Raw genomic sequence first — 5,646 nt, 5'->3', positions numbered from 1 at the left:
TACTAGCTGACCCAGCAAACTTTGTATTGCCGATATTAAAATCGCGATACAAAAGTAACTGTTGATCGTAGATGGGTGAAAATTTGAAGTTGTGTGTATTTTTTAATGCTGACCCATAATCAAAGAAATTTATAAAATATGTCATAAAAATTAAAAAAAAAATTGGCTTGGACCACCCTTGACATTTAGGGGGATGAAAAATAGATGTTGTCCGATTTTCAGACCAACCCAATATTCACTCAAAATTTCATGAGAATCGGTCAAGCCGTTTCGAAAGAGTTTTAACTACAAACACCGCGACATGAGAATTTTACATATTAGATATATAAGAAAGAAGTGATTTGTCTATATGTTTGTATCGTATATAATAATATTCTCTGTATCGGTCATTGTGCAATATTATTCTTAACAATTGTACTAATAATTGTAAAAAAAAATATGATTCCGGCCAGGATCGAACTGGCGGCCTTCTGCGTGTAAAGCAGATGTGATAACCACTACACCACGGAACCAGTTATGTTCTAAAGTGAAATATCGGATACGGCCCTATTGCTTACGTTCACTTTCACTTTAATTTCCATATTACGTTATAACTATTACACGCATTCGTTTACGCTACAAAGTTTGTAAATTTTTTTTTAATTTTAAATATTTTTTTTTTTTTTTTTATAATTTTAATGGGTTTTAAGATATGATTATGGTGCATGATTACGATTATGCACGAAACACATCTGGATGTGTGGTGGTCCTCCACAGTTCGGTTTTCAAAGAACTTTCTTCCACATACAACAAAGCTGTGGAATGAGCTTCCTTGTGCGGTGTTTCCGGGACGGCGACATGGGTACCTTCAAAAAAAGCGCGTTCACCTTCCTTAAAGGCCGGCAACGCTCCTGTGATACCTCTGATTTTGCAAGAGTTTGTGAGGTGACCCGTACGCTCGTTTGTACTCGTTTTCCACCCCTATGTCTACTAAGTTCAGTCGATTCAAGGATAAGGCAAATCACATAAAGGCAAAAATATAAAAAATATTGTAGCTTTATAAACTATGCGATATCAAAAATATCAGATAATTTGCGCGGCTGTTTAAATAGCGCGCAAAATTTCAATTAACTTTTTTATTTGTGAATCGATTGTATAACTGAACAGTGAAAGCGGCATTCAAATTGTTTTAGCCAATTTTGAGAATGAGGCATAGATTATCCGAGAAACGGATAAAAAATTATAGATTGAAAACATAACATACTTAATCCTTATTTTTAGCCACATGAATGAAGATCACTCATAGTACACGTTCGGCTAACATTTGTACAATTATTGAATTATATTGTGTTTATTCAGAACCGTCCCCAAATTTTTCCTATGTACTGACCTGCATAAAATAAATTAAAAGAAAAGACAGTATTTTGGAAGCCTTTTCTAAAATATAATAATATTTGAGAACCCTCAATAATTCATTCATAATGTCCTAATAACCATTACATCATCCAAATGAGTGTTGTAATGAAATTCTGTTGAACATAATATCATCTGTTTTCAAAATAACACTCCTTTGGATAATATTATAATTACTTGTAGTGGCTGTTTTAATATTAGCAGTAGGCTAAATTTCAAAATTCATCTTATGGGTGTAGATAAAGTCTTGTATGCAACTGTTGATAATTAGGTACTAAAACACTCATGTGATACTATTATCACAAACCACAAACACAACAAACCCAAATTCGTGTTTTAATACCCTTTATTACACAACAGTTGCATAAATAACTAATATTTAATCACTGTAAAATACTTTAATATCTTCTCACCGCACTTTACTGCGTTAACACTGACTAGATTCATTTCATAATGTCTCGCTACTTTTTACGTGCTTTCTTAAGGGATTTGGAATTTTGATGTATGTAAGCACATATTTGATATTTATTACTTGATCTTGATTCCAATTCATTTATTTATACGTTAGTTCATCATAGTGTGCTGTCAATGTGCAGCAGTTTTAATTGAAAAGGTTGCTTACTTATTGCCAAAAAATAATATTCATCACAAACATATTACACGTGTACCCTAGATTCAATAGTTACACGAGTGCCCTACATTTTTTTTATGTCTTTATTGTTCACAATAAAAAGTATTACTGAGAAAATACATATAAAGTCACGCACAAGAAACCATGTAAGGTTTATCCGTGGGGATGAGATCGCTCTTAATTACTTACATTATTATATGAAATTCTTATACAAATTATATTAACACGCCTTACACATAATTACATTAAAAATTGTTTGTTTAATATATACATTGCCTTTTCCGGTTTTTTCTGAATACTTTCTAAAACGTTTGCTGGCAAACCATTTAGTGTGTCTGGCATTAAATACTTCCATTTCCGCTTACCATATACATTGTTATATTTAGATAATATGTATGTGTTTAGGTAGGACAGACTACGGTGGTGTGGTTGCCGTGACCGTCTTATTACGGCCTTTATGTTTGAGAATTCTTCCATTACAACAAAGATTTTTATCTTATCGTAGACATTTACAATTCTGCAAAATTTAAACAAACCCATTTCGTTATTTTTATATTTCTTTCTAATTTGTACTATAGTCTTTAATATTTTAAGTTGTAATTTGTAAATGTTCTCAATGTAACTGTTATAAGTACGACCGTAACTACTCAAGCAATAATTAATTATCGACTCTGCTAATGCCATATAGATAAGCCTTAGAGTTCTATATACTTATATTGTAAAATACTTGCCGATCTTAGCCTAGCGAAGACACTGTCAATATGAGACCTCCAGTTGAAACGATTATCTATACTAATATTATAAAGCTGCAGTGTTTGTTTGTTTGAACGCGCTAATCTCTGGTACTACTGGTCCGATTTGAATGATTCTTTCAGTGTTGGGTAGTCCATTTATCGAGGAAGGCTATAGGCTATGTTTTTTTTTCAAAATTAGGGATCCGTAATAAAATTGCTATTTTTTAACACAAGGTGTAAAATCGAAAAGCTATTTTTGCGTGCGCTGCAAAAACTATTGACAATAGAACAAAATGATGTACAATATATATAGGCAATATTTTATTATTTATAAAACTATCGTGTGAATTAACTTTATATGGCAAAACAACGTTTGCCGGGTCAGCTAGTCTATAATAAGTCCCAAATACGTATGCTTATCTATTATCTCTAATGGCTCACTCTGGCAATGCGTACGCGTATGATGGAGACAGTGGTGGTCATGAGCAACAATGATTGGACGGAATGTTGACTTGTTATGTGAACTATGTATGTGCAGCATTTTAGTTTTTGATGCATTTATAACAAGTACAATATCATGCGCCCATTTACTTAACGAATCGAAGTTAAGTTGCATTATTTGTTGTAATTTATCTGAACTTTTATGAGCAACTAATAAATAAGCAACTGGTATACAGATATTCCTTCGAAAATATTGCACATATCATTTACAACAATTAAATACTCGGTCGGTCCTAGATTTGAGCCTTGGGCTGTGCCCTCTTCGGTTAATATTTTTTCACTTACTACGTCACCTATTTTGACCGATGTATAGCTGTTTGTATAGTGTTGAAACCATTTTAAAAGCGGACACTGTATACATGTATTACAGTTCAACATGTTGCTTGTAATGCGACTTGGTTCGTTGACATTTATTTATTAAAATATTTTAATATAAGTATTAAAACAATTTGTTATATTTTTAAAGTGATAACCCTCACCTCTAGGACCAATACACAAATAAAATTTCTCAGTTGGGAGAGCACTGGCACGGAACATCAGAGGTTGTGGGTTCGAGCCCCGCATCGTTCATAAAATTTTATTTGTGTATAAGTATTCAAATAAAATATTTTTAACTATATTATAATTATATTATAATTATAATAAGTCTATATATTTATTCTATTTATAGTATATAACTAGCTGACCCGACAGACGTTGTTTTGTATATAATAAATAAAATAATGTTTTTATATGAATCTGTCAATAATATATTATAACATCAAAAATTACTTCGTAAAATATGCACCCTGCTATTGCAATGAAATTGTTTCACAGCAGAACTGTCTAACCGTGCGTCAATAAATTCTCTCATAGAAATTATGTATGGACACATCAAAGGAAAAACAAATTTGTTGTTTTTATTTAATTTAGCAGCATTTTCCTATTTATTCACGTTTCAAACCTTCTCTGGACTTCCACAAATAATTCAAGACCAAAATTAGCCAAATCGGTCCAGCCGAGTTTTAGCGAGACTAACGGACAGCAATTCATTTTTATATAATATATAGATATCAGAAAATGATCGTTATTATTGTTCAACGAGTTGAACATTGTTAATAATAAGGATGTATTGCAGCGGTGTCCGCAGCTGGCGCACGCGCGAGACTCGTCGGGCAGTAGCGTGGTGCACGCGGCGGCGCGGGGCGGGGCCTCGCGCTGCGTTGCCGCTCTGCTGCGGGCCGGCGCCGACGCGGGCGCCAGCGACGCGGACGGCTGGAGCGTGCTGCGGGCGGCCGCCTGGGCCGGACACACCGAGGTGACGTGTTCTGTATCGACTGTCGCGGGGGGGTTCCTGAAATATTACATAGACGATATTAGTAAAATAATAGTGCTAATAGTGTTTTAGAAAGGATCTGCCGGGAGCACAATAATCTTTTCAAAACTACTCGTGTTGACATCCACTCCTCCTCCGCTCCGCATTACAAAAAATTATTGCAGCAATTTATGAGTGCAGAAACCACATAACGTATGCTTTGTTTTGATTTATATCCAAAATTTAATTTTTAGTATTTTTGTTTTTCACTTGTTACTTCTACATTATAGTACTAAAATAGTACAATACAATATTCTTTCATTGTAAACTTGCAACCCCGCACTTGTGCAACTCAAAAATGCATTCTGGTTTGCCTGTAATTGGATTTACACCATAATTTATACTTATTTTGTTATTTTTATAAGCTAGTAATAGTGTATAATCTGTTGGTGAACCTAAATAAATAAATAAATTAAGACGCCACAAGTTAGGATATCATCCTCACCATCTGGATGTGTGGCGGTCCTCCACAGTGCGGTTTTCAAGGAGCTTTCTTCCACGTACTACAAAGCTGTGGAATGAATTTCCTTGTGCGATGTTTCCAGGATGACACGACACCTTTATTAACGGCCGGCAAGGCTCTTGTGATTCCTCGTGATTGACTCGTACGCGCGTTTATCCCCCTTTTCCATAAAAAAAATACTAGCGTATAAACAAGCCGAGCGCGTGGGAGAGAAGAACATCTCTAACGGAGGTACAGCAGCAAGATAGAAAAGGAAAACTAATCTATTGTTACTGTTACCAATTTTGATAGACAACTCTTAAACAGCCAACCACGCTTAGCATATGACCAAAAGGATGATAACAGCTGTTGTACTGACGCAAAATTCATAGTGTTTTTAAGTTTTATTTTTAAATTAATAATATATACACAATAAATAAATTTATTTATTGCTCCAACAGGATGAACACCAATACAATTCCTTAATAACTAACACAGATATAACTATTTAAGTGATACCCCAATTATAGGTGCAAATCGAAAACAATTAACAAACGAACACATGCAGAGTTTTAGCAAAATTAATAAGCAA

The 5,646-nt window shown here is 34.1% G+C and overlaps 1 non-coding gene across 1 annotated transcript; it reads right to left on the bottom strand.

The window, feature by feature from the left end:
- Window positions 1–439: 439 nt before the first annotated feature.
- Window positions 440–512, bottom strand: Trnav-uac (transfer RNA valine (anticodon UAC)). The gene has a single exon. It is a non-coding gene; the product is annotated as a tRNA-Val (tRNA).
- Between the last annotated feature and the right edge of the window lie 5,134 nt (window positions 513–5,646).

The sequence above is a fragment of the Leptidea sinapis genome, chromosome 33 (genome assembly GCF_905404315.1).
Source record: "Leptidea sinapis chromosome 33, ilLepSina1.1, whole genome shotgun sequence".
In the NCBI taxonomy this organism is placed as follows: Eukaryota; Metazoa; Arthropoda; class Insecta; order Lepidoptera; family Pieridae; genus Leptidea; species Leptidea sinapis.
Note: the sequence above shows the minus strand (reverse complement) of the source record. Positions and strands in the feature narration are given on the sequence as shown.